Genomic DNA, 17,553 nt, shown 5'->3' with positions numbered 1-17,553 from the left:
AATAGGCTGTATTGAACATAAGGTAACATTTTCTTGATTACTCGGGGTTATCAGCAACATCAGGTATTGATTAGTGTTATAGTAGGATAGTGCTTTCAAGGGCTATTGAGGTGTGCAAAGCTGTCTGATCCTACAGTAAATGGCTAAGATATTCATTGTTTTCAGGTTCCATATTATAGTCTTCCTTGCCTTTATAGTCATCTAACCCTCATCTTCTTTTTTAAGCTACTGGCAGTGTATTTGACTCTAGGAACCCTTTCTTACTCATTTTCCCCTTTTCAATTATTATTTCTGATCTGCCCCAGCTCAGAAAGTCAGAGGCCTGTCTTACAAAATGGAGTGCTTTGATTTAGATAGGTGGCTCTTATTTTTCAGGCATGGATATGTGTGAGCATATATTTCAAAACATTGGTCCCATTAGCAGATGTATAATGCAGCATGTTTCTAGGTGTATTCCTGCATGCTTATACACACAAAGAGACATTGCACAGCAGTTGATGCTGACTACATGCACCATGTATTATGATGTCTTCTAGGTGTGACATCCAAACCTAGGGAGAGAGAAAGAGTGCTGAATCAAGAAGAAATGTGTAAAGGAGAGCTAAGTTGATTAGCTGCAATTCAGGTGCCCATGCACTGGATTTCTCCAGACCCACCATTCAGAAAGCAGCCCTGACTATGGGCAGCTCTCAGTTGTACATATACTGTGCAAAAAGTGCTCACAATAGAAAATTCTTTTAGGATCTTTCTCTCATTTTGGATAATTTTCTCCATATTCTCTTCCAGTTCTCTGATTCTCTATTGTATCTGCTCTTTAACATAATCACCAGATTTTCTGTTTAACTGAGAGTATCAACTTACAGAAATTCTTTCATCTATAGAAATTCTATTTTAAAAATCTCTCTTTTAGAAAGTATCTTGCTCCTTTTTCATGTATTCAGTTCTTTGTTTCTTTAATCAGTTTAAATCTGCTTATTTTGTAGTCTGTATTCAGTAATTCTATTACCTGAAGTTCATGGATGCCCTTGTTCTGCTTTTTGTGTGTCTGCTGATTCTGGCTAGGGGTAGACGATTTTTTTTGTGTATTTTATAATTTTGGATTATGAAGTCATGTTTGACAGGGCTTTATTAGTGGGACTCTCATTGAGAGTGAGTCCATCCAAAGAGCTTTTGCACTGGCTTTTACCTGACACTCCAGGTCTAAGCTAGGGCCATTTTTCATGTATATTTCTTATCTTGGGAATTCCTGGACCACAGAGTTAGTACCCAAAGCCTGTCTGAGAGCAGACCATCAGTTCTTAAGGCAGACTCCCCACCTAGCTCCCAAACTTGAAGTCTAAGCTGAGACTTTACTAAAGTTGAGACTTTACACAAGGGAACAGAAGGTATGACTGTGTAGCTGGGGCTATGGCCAAGGCTATGAATGTGAATGATGCAGAGACTCAGAGTGGAGCAGGACAGGCATCTTTAAAGCCCTCTCTGGCTCCTTTTTCCTCTGCCCCCAAGATGTCCCTCGCTTCTCACTACAGTCTTTCTATGCTAGTTTGTGTTGATTACAGTTCTTCACACCAGCTGAGGCTGAGATTGGTGCATAACCCAGCTCCTCGTATCTGTCCTCTTGTCCCAGACATGGATCAAGTGATTGAGCACTTTCCAAATTCCCCCTAGATGTGCAAGATTGCACTTTCTTACCTGTTGCCTTTAAAGATGATCATTTTCCAAAAAAAAAAAAAGTCTCATCCTTAATACACCATTCCTGTAACCTTTGTGTAAAAATGATGATGCCGTCTCATTTTTCTCAAGGAACAACAAAAGCAGGATGATAGACTTGAGCAGAGCAACCAACCCTAGTGGGAGGATCAGTGCAGGAACTGAGAGTGTGCCTTCTTCTCCACCCCAGCCTGGGAAACCCGAGGCGCCCTGTCTGGCTTTCTCCCTGGTGTATCTTCTGGGTCTGCAGGGCACTCTCTGACTCAGTGGTATTTCTCCAGAGTTCTGTGCTTCTTTCCTGCTAACAGAATGTCTCCAGGCAGCAGGCTCATATCCCCAGAGATTCCTTCCTGAGCAAGAAACCTTCAGTATTGTGTTGAGGAAGGACTTTTCGCCCATTTCCATATCCCTTTATTCATTGGTTGTCCCCTGAAAAATGAGCACTTGGATGAGATATTGAGCACATCAGTGAGCCCTTATTAGAGGACATGGTACTGTACTTAGAATTCTTAACTGTTCAAAATGAATTTTTTGTTCACTACTGCACCAAAAGGTCTGTAATACAGTGGTACCCCCTTACCCATAGTTTCAGTTATCTGCAGTACAGTACAATAAGATATTTTGAAAGACCACATTCACATGACTTTTACTACAGTATGTTGTTATAATTTTTCTACTTTGTTGCTAGTTACTGTTGTTAATCTCTTACTTTGCCTGATTTATAAATTAAGCTTTATCAAAGGTATAGGAAAAAGCAGTATATCTGTATAGGAAAAAGCAGTATATATGGGGTTTGATACCACATAAGGTTTCATCCACTGGGGGTCTTGGAACATATCCCCTGTGGATAAGGGGGGTACTACTGTACAGGAAAGGGAGGTAGGAATTGTAGAAAATAAAATACAGATACATTACTGATGATGCCTGGGAGTACAAAAGAATGCTTAGGAGTTTTTTTTGTAATATAAATATGTAGTAGTTAAAAAAAAAAGTAACCGTGTTTCCTGACACTATTTTTGTCTCTAACTTTTGGGTAGCTCACACAAGGCTTTGTTCTAGTGATTTATACCAGAAGCCGATAATAAAAATGCAGCCTGAAATCATGCAGCTTGGTACCATTCATTTTTCTTCCATGGACTGTTCCAGAACTTAAAAAATTCCAGCAGACCTGCAAAAGCTTTTTCCTCACAGAGATGCATGCCTGGCCACAGCAGCTGCCCTCTTGGGTTTCTTTTGCCTTATGGCATCATCAATGATGCTCTGGGAATTTCTAAATGGGTGTTATGAGTACAGTCATGCACTGCATAACAATGTTGTGGTAACGGGCCATATATATGACGGTAGTCCCGTAAGATTATAATGGACACCGGGCTCGGTGGCTCAGCCTGTAATCCCATGCCTTTGGGAGGCTGAGGTGAGTGGATTGCCTGAGCCTGCGGGTTCGAGACCCTCCTGGGCAGCGACACCTCATCTCTACAATAAATAAAAAAAATCAGCTGGGCGTGGTAGTGCATGCCTGTAATTCCGGCTACTTGGAAGGCTGAGGTGGAAGGATCACCGGAGCCCAACAGGTCGAGGCTGTGGTGGCCGGGAGCAGCCACTGCACTCCAGTCTAGGTGACAGAGTGAGATTCCAACTCAAAAAAAAAAAAAAAAAAAAAAAAGATTATAATGGAGCTGAAAAATTCCTATGGTCAAGTGACGTCATATCATCACACCAGAACACATTACCTTTTCTACTGTTAGATACACAAATACTTACCATTGTGCACAGTTGCCTACAGTATTCAGTGCAGTAACATGCTGTGCAAGTTTGTAGCCCAGGAGCAATAGAAATATACCATACAAGCTAGGCACATAGTAGGTTGCACCATCCAGGTTTATTTAAGGACACTCTGTGACATTTGCACAATGGCAAAAATCACCTAATGATGCTTTTCTCAGAATGTATCTCTGTCACTAAATGGTACATGACTATACTAGAAAACAGTCTCCAGGATGATATTGTGCAGTTTTAGGGGTAACAAAAATAATGCTCCCTTCCCCTCTTGAGTTGGAACCTATTTAGAAATCAGTATAAAAATCAGACAGATGGAAATGAACATATCAGCTTTATTACTGATAATAGCTTGATTGAAAACTGCAACTTGGTATGTAGCCAACTGGCTTTTAGTACTTTCTGCTCAAGTTGAACTCAGGACTTCAAAACTACACTTGTCAGAGAAGAACCTGCTTCTGCATGTGGCCAGAGGAGACCAGACTACTCTATATTTGTGAGCATGCTAACCAGAAAGAACTCAGACAGGCTTTGTTCTATGATTTATACTAGAAGCGTCTAATAGAAATTCGCAACCAGAAAGGACCAACCCACACATACTTGGTTCCTCTTCCCAAAGTCATATGTCAGAAAAGTTACTCCTCTTTTGGGGACAAAAGAATATGGAGTAGGGGACAAAGTCCTTCCACATGGAAGCATGGAGGCAGGGGAATGGGCGTTATTCTAAATCTGCATTTGACAGCATGAGGCTGTCATGTTTGGGAGCAGATGGGAGACACTTTTTTGGGAGGGTCCTGTGGAATTCTTTGTCCATAGCACCACTATGTGCACTTGTCGTATGAGGCCGTTGCACGGGCCGTCCTTACTTGGCCATTTTTATATATTTTCAGCTTCACATTTAGTATTGAAGGGGTGACTGGAGAGTTGGCTATCTTCTACACTGCAGCATCTTGGAGAATTGTTTTCCTTAGCTCTTCAAAAAATCTTGGCAAAGTTAGGAAGTCATTTTGCTGTTGGCATCCCAGAGATGACAAGCGTAGGCTTGGTGATTCTGGCATAGTTATGTAGTCAGGCTGGGCTTCTCTGAAAAGCATTCTGTTCCTTGTGGCAGAGAGTCCTTGCTAGTGAGCCCTTTAGTTTCCTAGCCTTCCACCTCTGGGTGCATCACTGTAAGGACTGGAGTTGGGGCAGGGAGCATAAGTGGGAATCAAAATACATCAGTGTTCCCAGGAGCCTTAAAATATTCTGTTCCAAATTTTGATGCATGAATTTAACTAGTATAAGAGCAAGAAGTACAATCAATCAAGGGCCTCTGTCATGCTCTGCAACCGTTAGAAGATGCAGACAGGCAATAATCCGTGACTGTCAATAGAATTTTGAATTTCCAGTGACATTTGCCAACTCATAGGCCACCCCAGTGAGCAAGGCTACAGGCTCCAACCCCAGCTGATAGAAGAGGAAACTGATGGCCTTATTGACTTATCCAAGGACACAAGGAGGTCAAGAGCCCAGCTAAAAATAGAAGTGAAAATTGCCTGCTTCCCATTCTTAGCATAAAGCACCAGTCTATGTTTCCTTCTGCGGTGTTTGCTAATTGTTCATTTCCGACAAAACATAGCAGGAAATTTTTCCTTTATAGCTGGTTGTAAACATTTAAGATGCCTGTAGTCACTCATTACCTTGGTTGACTTATCACAGCCAGCTAGCTATCTTATTTACCTTATTTCTTACTGTCTTCCATTTTTACATCTATACAGAAAAGTTAATGTATATGAAAGCACTTCATAAACTCTTGAGTGGCACATAAATTTTATTTGGTATTATTATAACACTCATGTTTTTAACTTTGCATCATTAAAAGGTAAACACAGATACTTCCATTTCATAATGGCCAGTAGAGTTCATGCTCTTAGACAAATTTATGGAGTCCATGCTTTGAGACAAATTTATGGTCATATCTATACATGGGCTTCTATTTATGGGATTTGTATACTTTTTAAATTGTTTTTGTTTTTGAGTCAGCATCTTACTCTGTCACCAAGGCTGAAGTGCGGTGGCACGACCACAGTTACCACAGCCTCAACCTCCTGGGCTCAAGTGTTCTTCCTGCCTCAGCCTCCTGAGTAGCTGAGACTACAGGCATGTGCCACCATGCCTGGCTAATTTTTTTATTTTTTGTAGAGGTGAGGTCTCACTGTGTTGCCCAGGCTGTTCTTGAATTCCTGGGCTCAAGCAATCCTCCTGCCTTGGCATTCCAAAGTGCTGGAATTACAGGCATGAGTCACCACACCCAGGCGGGATTTATGCACTTCTATATAGATATTGCAGAACTACCTGTTAGCAGATTTTGGTGGCTCCATACTTCATTGCATACACAGGGTCTTAGTATATCCCGTAACTATTGAATTGATGGCATAGGAAAAATTTTTTTAATATTTCATTTTAAAGATGTGGGGTACAATTCAGGATTAGGTATACAAGTAGACATTGTACAGGTAAAGTTTGGGCCTCCCTTTGGTCCCCATGTTGCCTGGTTTGAGATTAGGTACCCTTATTGATGTTGTATCTCCACCCCTATCCTGGCAGTATCCCACTGCTGCCAATCCCTTTCTTATAGTATTATGGTAAATGTTCAGGGTCCACTTATGAGTAAGAACATATGGTACTCTGTTCTTTGTTTCTGTGATAGATCACTGAGTGTTATAGACTCTAAATTCATACAAATTGCTGCAGAAAGTATAGACTTAATATATCGAGTATTTTCTTTTGACAGCTGATGTTCAGCAAAGGTAATGTAAGCCACAGGTACACATGTGGTTCACGAGTTATCATGAGTCCAAATAGCTACTCCTTTCTTTAGTGTCTCTCTCCCTTCTCTTCATAGTTATTATGCTCCTTGAGTTTTGTGTGAAAGGCTTGTATCATCTAACCCAGGCAGGAGACTATCTAACCCTTCCCCCTCCCCAACATTTTTTTAAAAAATTAAAATGTATAGAAATGTTGAAAGAGTAGCGTGGTGAATATCCGACACCTCCCTTACTTTGAAAGTAAGATGCAGGCTTGATAGCACTTCATCTCTAAGTATCTTAGTATCTATCTCCTAAGAACAAAAGCATTCTCCTATATGATCACAGTATAATGGTCACACTCAGGAAAGTTAACATTGATAACAATACTATTACCTGAGACACAGTTCATATTCCTGTTTGCGCAGTTGTCTTGGTGTTATCCTTTGTTTTTCCCCCAATCCAGGATCCAATTGATGATCACCCATTGCATTTAGTTGTAATGTCTCTTTAGTCTTATTATTCCTTTTCTTTTTGCTTCTCTATTTCCTTTCCTTCTCTCTCTTCCTTCCTTTTTTCCATGACATTGACATTTTTGAAATGTCCAAGCCAGTTATTTTCTCTTATTAGCTACTCTAGAAGCAAACATAATTAAGGATATAGGGGGTTTTTCTTTTTTTTTTCCTTTTAGCCTCCATAATTTTGTGACTTAAAGATGCCTCTAACAAGATGCTATATTTCTGTTGGATGTATAAAATTAAGGGTAGCTTTTTGTACCTAGAAATCTGTGTCCTGATAGACTCTTCCAAAGACTCATTTCTCAGGACATTCATAGAACTGCAGAACTTATTAGCCGGTGCACTTTTGACAGAATGGCATGTGTCTCTAGGAATTTGTTTTTGATATTCACAGGCCTTGTTCCACCCAGTCTTGTATACATGCTGATTGTTAATACCTAGCTGCCTTTCTTCAAGTTTGGTTAGTTCAAGCCAGTTATTTTGTTTCTTGGCAATAGTCAAATCTTTCAATTTAATACTAATCTTAAATAAAAAAGAAAGCAGATCTCCTTCTGATCATTAGAGCTTTTCAGTCGTGAAATTAACATTTCTCATCACCATCACCAATTACTCTTGAGGTTTCAGTGATATAGAATAGCTTGTCGTTCCATCAAATCTCTCTAGGTGTAGAGTCTCATGAGTATATTTTAGGATGGGAAGAAAAGACTTGGCAGTTTCAGTATGGGGCAAATCTAAAACGAGTAAAAGTTTTATGCTTTAGCTTTTTTTTTTTAACATTAATATGCTTTTTAAAAAAATGTCATAAACAAGAGAAAGACAAATAGTCAGAGTTGAAGTTGGGGAATCCTGGTCGTATCCTGACGTTTTGTTCAGAAGGAACTGTGTTTCTGATTGGTTGATTTTGTATTTTTGCTTGATTTCCATGTTCACTTGGTGCTTTTATACATCTCTTCTCCATTGATTCTCACTGAATTTCAAAAGTAGCTACTATCTTAGAAGACAGGGAGTTACAGATGTTTGGCAGGCAACAAATGGGGGTAAAAATTGCCTCATTTTAACTGGTATATAACTTCAGCTTGGTACCAGCTAGTTTCTTTCACAAATGGGAGCCTTCTCCAGCCACAGGCAAGTATACAATGTTATCCAGGAAACTTTTGTTTCACTATCAGAGAAATCAACTAATATAAGTTTCCTGAGACATTAAGAAATATAGTCTCTGTTCCACTGGAGATAACACAGTAATTTTCATAAAAGGTGTTGGTTATCATTTAAGGGAGAAATATTATGTTGACATAGTACATAATTTCAGCATCTGTTGTGCCCTGCTTTGGATTATAAATCCAGGCTAATGGATCTGAGAAGTTTTTTAGACCTTCTCTCATTAGATTCCCTTGCCTTCTAGAAAAGTTTGCATATGGAAGATTCTATTGAGATGGGTACATTGTATTTAATAACACTGTCATTCTGAAACTAGTATTACTAAACTTCTACCACATGCGAAGTTATTTAATTCACGAGTTAGTTTATTTAATGCACAGAACAATCATGCAAAATAACAGATAGGGAAACTGAGGCCTAAAGAGTTTCAGTTATTTGTTCAAGACCACACAGCTGATATACAAAAGGAGCAAGATTCAGATTCTATTATTTCTGACTTAATTTTGCCATAGTTCATCTGTTAATAAAAGTCTTCTTGGAGTTCAGGTTAATTGGCAGAGAGTAGTGCCAGATGAGTAACTGTTGGGAGTGTTGTAGGAAAGAGGACTAGAGACCAGCTGACCTGCACACCTAGTCTTGTCGCTGCCCACTTTCTGACTCCCTCTCTACCATGGCTAGCTGGCCAAGGATGAGGCTTCTCAAATGGACGCTATAGAAGTTAGGCCATTGTGAAATCCAAGCCAATCAAGCTATGCTGTGGGAAAGTGCTGGTTATCTAGATTAGAGACAGGCCTAGGGCTGACACAGGCTAAAGGCTCTTTCCTTTCCCTACAGTCCCAGAGGTAAATCTCAGATCTTGGTATTCCAGTGGTCCATGGGGAAGCCAGAAAGTTTGCCTCTGTGCCAAAAGCCAGCCTGGTGTACACTACCTATCTCATGGTGACCGTGGACCACCTGAGCTTGCTAGGTAGGCAGAGACAGGAGGAGGAGGGGATCCCAGATGAGAGAAATGGAACTTGTGACACTTTGGACCTAGGAAGTAGCCCTCCTTTTGCTCCTGACCACTCCTGGGGAGTTGAATTTGTACACAAGGACTGAAGGAGTGTCAAAGCTGAGGACAGCAGAACCTGCCAAACCATGCTTCTCTTTGGAATTTCTTCCTGTGTGATGGATATCTGGTTATTCTCCCTTTATGAAAGAGGGATTTAAACAAAAGAGGAATGTAGCATTCACTTTCTCCTTTTCTCTGGGCAGTTCCCATGTTTAAGCATAAGAACATAAATATTTATGTGGGTTTACCCATATAAATATTTAATATCTGTATAAAACCCTTGGATGGTAATCCACTTTTTTAAAAAACTATCTTAACTAACTGACCAGTTTCAGCAACCTTAATGATTAGCACAAGAGGTTTTATATTTGTTTTGTCTAATGATGGAAGGGCCCAATGGAGAGAAGGGGTGAGGGGGGTGAGGAAACAGGAAACAGTTTTCTCTATCATCATGAAAATGTGTCTGTGTGGTAACTTGGGCTTTGAATATGAATCAGAGGGTGTTTATGCTTTGAGCCAAATTTATGGTTAGCAGTAAGATAAGGGCCCGTTTTACTGCCTTCTTTTTACTTAATAAATCTTAATTGCTCTCCTTCCATAAATCAAGGCATTTACCATGCTATATCCTAATTATCAGAGCTGTCATATATTGCATCCATTTCACAGAGTAATTGCCATGTGGACTTTCTGGAAAACATCACCTTCTAGTCTTTGTTTTAATGCTGCAGAGGAACTGCCAGCTGGATTTTCAGAGAAGACACACATCATGCCATGTCACCTCAATTTTGTAGCCACGTCACTTCAGTTTTATTGGACTAACGTTGGGTGTGATAGCATGGTGGGCTCACCACTTGAGGGCAAGATGGGAAGGGGAAAGAAATTGTGTGAATTACGGGTTTTCCTGAAAGACATTCAATTTTGTTCCTTTGAAGTGCATCACAAGGTAATTCTCAGTGTATGTCTTAGAGATTGGCTTTCGTGAATAGATTTATTTGTAATTAATAGAATTTCATATAAAAGCACTAAAATCCTAGAGAATATTTTGTGGACTTAAGTAGGTTATGTAATCTTGATTCTGTTAATTTGCTTAGCAAATCCTTTCCTGGTATTTAATGTAGATTTAGAGTTGAGTTCAACCCAGGTTGAGTTATCTCAAATGTTCTTTATAACTTAGTAGCATTTCATAATTCTCAGCTCCCAGCAATGTGAAAAAGAAGCCCACAAAATTTTCAGTTTTAGGCTGATTGAAAAACCTAAAGAGTGGCACTGTCTTATTGATCAGCTATTTATTTATCAAATGAAAAAATGACAGAAATGAATAAAGATTTGCTGTGCCAGTCGTGGCCTGTGTGTTCTAGCTCCGCGCCTCACCTTTCTCTGCTCCACTTTGGATGGCAGGGAGGTTGTGATGAGGAGGAAAGGAACAACAGGGTATTTCTCCTTCCCTCTGCCTCTGGCAACAGCCCTGGCAATGGCTGGGTCTTATCCATGGCTCCAGCTTCTAGGAGATGCGGCCACCATGTTTCCAGCATCCTCTGATGGCCCCATACCCTGACTTTAGTTACTCTACTCCCGCATCGCTCCAGCCTTGGAATGGGGCAGCTTCCTGCTGTTGAGAGTCTCCTGAGTTGCCCACTGTGCCCTCTGATGCCTCAGCCCTTCTCTCGTCTGTGCAATGAAGTCCCTGCGTTAAATTTATTCTGTTTTACATACTAAGGCTGGTTTCCTTTTCCTGACAGATACATTTTACAGGACAGTTTTGCTTTTATTTCATAGCTTATAGCCTTTTGGATGTTGATAAAGGAAATGTTAAATTATTCATTATCTCAGTTAATGTTTAATCAGCTTGGTATTATATTTGGGTGACAGAGCCAAGAAAAATAAGACAAAACGACTTCGTTGCACTCAGGGAGCTCAGTCTGGTTGGGAAACAGTGCTTTCCCCCAGTGCCAGGGAGTTGAGAGGAAGGAACGCCTGGACTGGGGTAGTGGTGGGAAAGATTTCCCCAAAGTGGCGACATCCGAGAGTCTTGCCAGATGCCAAGAACTCGCTCATGCAGATGAGGAAAACGGGTATCCCCAGAAGAAGCAGCAGCAGTTGGTACAAAAGCATGTCTTGTGCTTGACTGCAGGAGAGTGTTGGTTAGGGGAAGTGGAGGAAGGGGAAGCTAGAAAGGTGGTCATGGTTGGATCTCTAAGGATGATGAAGACTCTGCCGGGCACATGGACTGTATCCTGTCAATGATGGGGGAGCAGGGAAGGTTTTAAGCAGAGGAATTACATGGACAGATTTATCCTTTGGAAAGGTCACTCCAGAGGGTTGTGGAGTAGAGGCCGGGGACTGGAGATGGAGGCAGAGAAGCCTTTGCCCAGCCGGTTCGTTGCAGCAGTCCTGGTTGGCGGGAGTGGTGTCTGAATGGAGGCTGGAAGGAAGCCAGCGGGTCTGGAAGGAGGGACAAAATCAAGACATATTACAGAAGTGGAATGTGTGGGACTTAGTGATTTTTTAATGTGTTGGGAGTTGTCGTTAAATGATGGTCTGTTATGCTCAGAGATCAGGAAATGCTTGTTTGGTAGGGCTAAATAAATCTTAAAACTAGAAGACTATTTCTCAAGTTGGGGGCACAGTGTCTCATTAGAGGTCTCTTGCATATCTCTGGGTTGTTTATGCTACTTCTTGAGCTGGATGTATTTTAGGTTTCAAACAAGTTATGGGGGGGACCCCAAAAAACCCAGAATTATATTTTGGAGGGCAGGCCCTTTGTGCTAGTCTTCCTTTGCTAGGTCAGTGTTCTAGGAATCCACTGGCATACCAACTAGTGTTGTTGTGAGAGGCTGAGTTCGTCTTCAGGGAAATTTTTTGTGGCAAACAGGTGACTGGTTCTTCCACTGTGACAATGCACCTGCCCACACCATGCTGAGTGTTCAGCAGTTTTTGACCAAAAATGGCATGACCCCTGTTCCCTACTCTCCCTCTTCACCCGACCTCACCCCAAGTGACTTTTTGTTGTTGTTGTTGTCTCCCTGGATGGAAAAAGTCCTCAGAGGGAAAGATTTTGCTGATGTGGAAGAGGTGAAACAAAAAATGGCAAAAGCACTAAAAGGCATCAAAACTGACAAGTTCCAAAACCTTTGGAAACAGTGGAAAAAGCATCTCAGTAAGTGTATTGCATCAAATGGAGAGTACTCTGAAGCTGACTGAAGTTTAAGCATGGAGGAATAAGTACACAAAAATTTTTTCTAAATAAATTGTTTTTGGGGGGCCCTCTTATGATTATGGCACTATTCTTGTTTTACAAATAAGCCATACAAGTGATTTTTTAAAAAACCATTCAGCCGGGCTCGGTGGCTCAGTTCGTAATTCCGTGCCTTTGGGAGGCTGAGGTGAGTGGATTGCCTGAGCTCGCAGGTTGGAGACCCGCCTGGGCAGCGACACCTCATCTGTACAATAAATCAAAAAATCAGCTGGGCGTAGTAGCACATGCCTGTAATTCCGGCTACTCGGAAGGCTGAGGCGGAAGGATTGCTGGAACCCAGCAGGCGAGGCTGCGGTGGCCGGGAGCGGCCACTGCACTCCAGTCTAGGTGACCGAGTGAGACTCCAACTCAAACAAAACAAAACAAAACAAAACAAAAACCATTCACCACTCCCCCACCTGCCACCCCTAAGATCCTTTTTCTAGCCATGATCTGCCTAGTCTTTGTCTACTATGAAATTTGTTGGCCATCCACTGTGTATTTATCTCATCTTCTACCTCTGCTTATCATCACTTTCTTATCTTCTGTTTAAATAAAAGAATTAACCTCTTATTTGATACATCATTTTATAGGTACTTGTGTCTAAGGGTTTCAGAAGTCTAACAATAGAACAGCCTATTGCCAAACCCTGTACATGCCAGAGTCTGTGTATTGAGTGTTCCACAAAGTTGAATGAACACAATGCTTGTCCTGTGGGAGCTCAGCATCTGGAAACAAACCCATAGAGGCAGAAACTGACGAGAAGAGAAACATGAGAAACAGTATCTGCCTTAAATTATCTGCAGTAGGATTTGGAATGAGGCACTGCTCTGAAGTCATGGCCTGCTGTTAGCTAAAATTAACACACTTTATTTTTTGAAGATTTAAGATAGGGTGTAGTGGTTGAGAGCCTGGGTTCTGGGCTCTGACTTCCTGGCTCTGCCACTTGGATGTGTCACCTTGGCCAAATGACTTAATCTCTGTGCTTCCCATCATTATCTGTAGGATGAGGATCATATTGTGTCTACCTCAAGATTGCCCAGAGACAATGACAGATGTGAGTGGTGAGCAGCACACCTCCTGACACAGTGCAGTGCATAATAAATACACTCCACTGACCATTCCAGAAGCCAAAGCTAAGCCCCCGAGGCTCAACTGAGAAAGGTGTACTGTGAGGACCAAAGAATGCTGCTTTTCTTCCACACGAGAGCTGTCAGGGCTAACCCTGAGGTCCTTTGTAGTCACTTAAGTTAATTACACAGAGCATTCTGAAGCATGCCTTCCTCAAGACTAGTCTTTTGAGTTTTCAAGTTACCTCTTTGATCACATCAAATGATCATTTGTCCGTTCAGTGCAGTTCCAGAAACAGGTTTGAAGGCCAGCATGAGGCAGGTAACACCTTAGAGAAGACTCAGGCATCACCACTTCTCTGAAATCTTCCCCTGCTACCTATCATCTCCCTCCTCCTTTGAGCTCTGCACACCTTCACTGAGCACCATGATTTTTCAGGTACTGTATGAGGCTACAGGCACACAAAGATGAACAGACAACTTCCATCTTCATGAAACTTACAATTGTATGGAAATCTATGTGAGCCAGTTCAGTCTGCTATGATACAAGCCTCAATGGAAGTATGTGGAAAGTCAGAAGGAGAGCACAGGAGGGTCAATAAGAAAACCTTCATGGAAGTGCTAACATCTCACTGAGCTTTTGAAGGGAAGAAGAGTAGGGAGAGTCAGAAGATCCACACGGGTGGGAGATGAAATGGACACAGCTAGAACACATAAGAGCTTGGCCATTATCATGCCGGCCATTGGGGCACTTTAGAATGCTACAAGATTTACATTTTTAGCAGGATCACCCTAGTACAGAAGACGAACTTGAAAAGGAATTTGGAGATGCTGGCAGGTTTGTCTCACCTTTACAGATTCCTCGAGGGCAGGGACAGAGTCCTCTTTATCTCTGTCCCCAAAGTATAGTACATGATGACACTTAAGTGTTTTGGAATGAAGACAGCCCAAGCTGAATTTTCCAATTCTGCAGCCTATCCTCAGAACATGCTGACCTGGGCCTCCATCTGTCACAAGCAGCTTGACTAAGATCCCAGTAAATTATTTTTTCTTGGCATTCTTCTAACTGGCACTCTCTGTTTACTAGCTCCTCTGTGCAACTGTAGCATGTGATGATTGATGCTTGTAATTCTGACCCTGAAGTACTTCATGCCTTCTAAATCATCAAAAAAAGATTAAAGTATATTCAGAATCGCTGTAATGTTTGTGTGTTTTACTGCCTTTGTATTCTCTGGCAAGTGGTGTTTTATCAAGTGCCTTTGCACTTGTGGGCACATGGGCACGGTGAGTCTGTGATCACCCACAACTCTTCACCCCCTCACAGTGCTGGGAACAGGGAGAGAAAGCTACCTATAGAAACCTAGAAGAAACTTAGCTTATTCTTTAGTCTTTGTGCTTCAGTATAACAATTAGAAAGTATTCAAACATTCTACTGCAGGACAAACAGCAGCCTATCCCATCCCCTCTAGGCAAATCTCCTTCAGATACAAGATCAGGACAACCCAAACTTTGGTCAAGGAATTTGTGAATTGCAAATGTCTAACAAGTCTCTTGCAGGAATCACCGCCCCCCCCCCCCACGAGTTAACCTAATCAGCCCTCTGTGAACTACATGGCACAGATAAGCCCCACCATGGCAGCAATCATGTGACTAACCCACCCATCTGCCTGCTGTCCATCACCTGACATCACCAGTACTTGCGCTTGCCTGCCCCTTTGTGATAACATGGAAGCAGACCACCACCCAATCACCCTAATGATCTTCCCCCACCAAGGGGAATGGTTAAAAGGACTCAACCACAAGCAACCAGGGGCCCTTGCCTTGCTAGAGTCTGGTGTGACCATGTGCTCTTGGAGCCATGACTGTCACCATGCTTCCTGGCTCTGGTTCCCCCCCCCCCACCTTGGAGAGGTGAATCTTCTTTCTTCCTTGTCTTTCTCTCTTTAGTTTACTTTTAAATAAACTTTTCTTTCTTAATCTTTTTGTGTGTCGCAATTCTTTGCAATTTACTTGGATCTCTGGGTTTCCAGTGCGCACCTCCGGGTTGCCTGCCCCGGCAGTGCTGCGTGCCTCCCTGCGCCTCTCCACCCTCACGCGGTCTGTCCAGACCCTAACAGGGAGGTTATCACACATGCTCAGAAATAAGCAAAATACCCCAAGTTCTCACCACGCCTGGAGGGAGGAAGCAGGGTGTCCCCAAAGGGGCAGATTGGACCAAATTGAGTGCAAAAGCAGTGGTTAGAGAAGCAGAGGGAGTAATGGGGCAGGCCCAGTGCGGAACAGGAGCCAGGCCGTTCACAGCCGAGCCCAGGCTGCCACCAGCCCCAGGAAGGGCTCGGGGCTGGGACCCCAGCCTCACGTTCTATGTGCCTTGACCCAAATCCGCAGGCTGGGATGGAGCAGGATTCTCCACCAGCTGTACTTGTGTTGCAGTAACAACCATCCAGTCAAATGCCAACCATTAGCAAGTGAAACATCAGTAATGAGAGCATTCTGTTCCCCACATGCGTTTCCTGAAAAGCTTTATTGCTGCAGAGCTGACCACGATTGGGCCCTGAATGCAGAACTCCGAATAGAAATTGTGAGATGGCTCCATCTTGTAGCCTGAGTTCTGAAAAAAGGAGGAGTGTGATGCTGTCGCTAGGAGGGAGATTTGTTTGGGTTTCCTTTTGGGAGTTGTGTACTGCAGTAAACCGAGATGCTCCTGACCTTTTGTCATACACATTTGTTTTTAAAATCTGTGTTTAGTCATCATCCCGGCCCAGAGAGCCAGTCCTTCAACCACAGAAATTTCATTTGCTGCCCTCTGGCAAGGCCACATGTGGGCTTTACAGCTAACTTCACCACTTGCCGAACCTGTGAGTTTGGGCAAGTCTCTAGAATTATTGGAATAACCTGAATTCCTTCTTTACAGAGTTGCTTTGAGGCTGAAATAAAATGATGGATATGAAAGTGCTTAACTAGAAAGCCTTACCTGTATAAGTAATAGTGTACTAAATATACTAAAATATTCTAAATATACTAAAATATCATAAGTATTCAATATAATATAGAAATATATTTAGGCCAGGTGCAGTGGCTCATACCTATAATCCCAGCACTTTGGGAGGTGGAGATGAGAAGACTGCCTGAGCCCATGGGTTCAAGACCAGCCTGGGCAACTTGGCGAGACCTCATTGCTATAATAAACCAAGAAAAATTAGCTGGGTAATTAGCTGCCTTTAGTTCCAGCTACTTGGAAGGCTAAGGCAGAAGGATCACCTGAGCCCAGCAGGTCAAGGCTACAGTGGCTGTGAGCATGCCACTGCACTCTAGCCTGGGCGACAGAGTAAGACTCCAACTCACAAAATGTATATACATATATATTTCACCAGTAAACATGGCATCCTCCAAAATGTTCCTAAAATAGAGCAATGAACTATTTATTGAGTCTCTACTATAGAGGTGTTCTAGCGATTACTTTGTCCACTCTGCAAGATAAATATGAAATCCCTATTTCAGACATGAGGAAGCTGAGACCCCGTCACGCACAGCAGAAAGGGATCTGCACCTGACTTGAGAACCTAAGCTTCCTCCTGTACCACGTTATCTCTAGTTGTCTAGTTCCAAACCCCTTGAGTTCTTAAAAGCTCTTCACATCCTTTGTGGCTGGGAAATTTGCTAGCCGTTTCTTGGTCATTCATCCCTGAAAGTGGGGCAAGGTGGGATCCAGAAGGAACTTGCCTCTATAGTGACCAGCAGAGCACAGGGTAGGTTGGTGTGTGGGGCAGATACTCGGTTATAGCTCTGCTTTTAGGGAGTGGCCAAGTGGGGACTGAAAGCCAGGAGGCACCTGTGCCACGACCCTCAGCCCTTGAGGAAATGGCCGTAGCCTCGGTTGTTTTCTGAAGTGCATTTCTTTTCTGTCCAAGTGAAGCATCCCCTCATCAGGACTTGTCTGTTTGCAGAGGGAGTGAGATTAGGTTCCTTCCATGCAGCAACCACTCTCCTTAAGCTTTTCTGGAACTCTTCCTGTTAACTTTGATACCAGGCATTGGGAGAAAGGATCCCCGATGTGGCAGTTCATCGAGTGCCCAGTGAGACCCATTGCCACATGCATTTTCTTCTTTGTATCATTTCCCTAACAAACAGAGCCAGCTTGTGAACGAGAGCTGCCCACCCAGAGAACTAGCCCGTTGAAGGACCAGGCTGAATATTCAGTGAGGATGCCAGGGTGTGGGAGAAGCGTTTGTTAAGCCCATGGTTCTGA

The 17,553-nt window shown here is 42.5% G+C and overlaps 1 protein-coding gene across 1 annotated transcript in view; it reads left to right on the top strand.

The window, feature by feature from the left end:
* The window catches only part of GATB (glutamyl-tRNA amidotransferase subunit B), a 75,678-nt gene that overhangs the window by 12,091 nt on the left and 46,034 nt on the right, over positions 1–17,553 (top strand). The gene's annotated exons all lie outside the window — the stretch shown is intronic.

Source organism: Carlito syrichta, unplaced genomic scaffold (assembly GCF_000164805.1).
Source record: "Carlito syrichta isolate Samal-C Ts95f unplaced genomic scaffold, Tarsius_syrichta-2.0.1 Scaffold304553, whole genome shotgun sequence".
Lineage (NCBI taxonomy): Eukaryota > Metazoa > Chordata > Mammalia > Primates > Tarsiidae > Carlito > Carlito syrichta.
The sequence above is the reverse complement of the archived record's forward strand: the minus strand, read 5'-3'. Positions and strand labels throughout refer to the sequence as shown.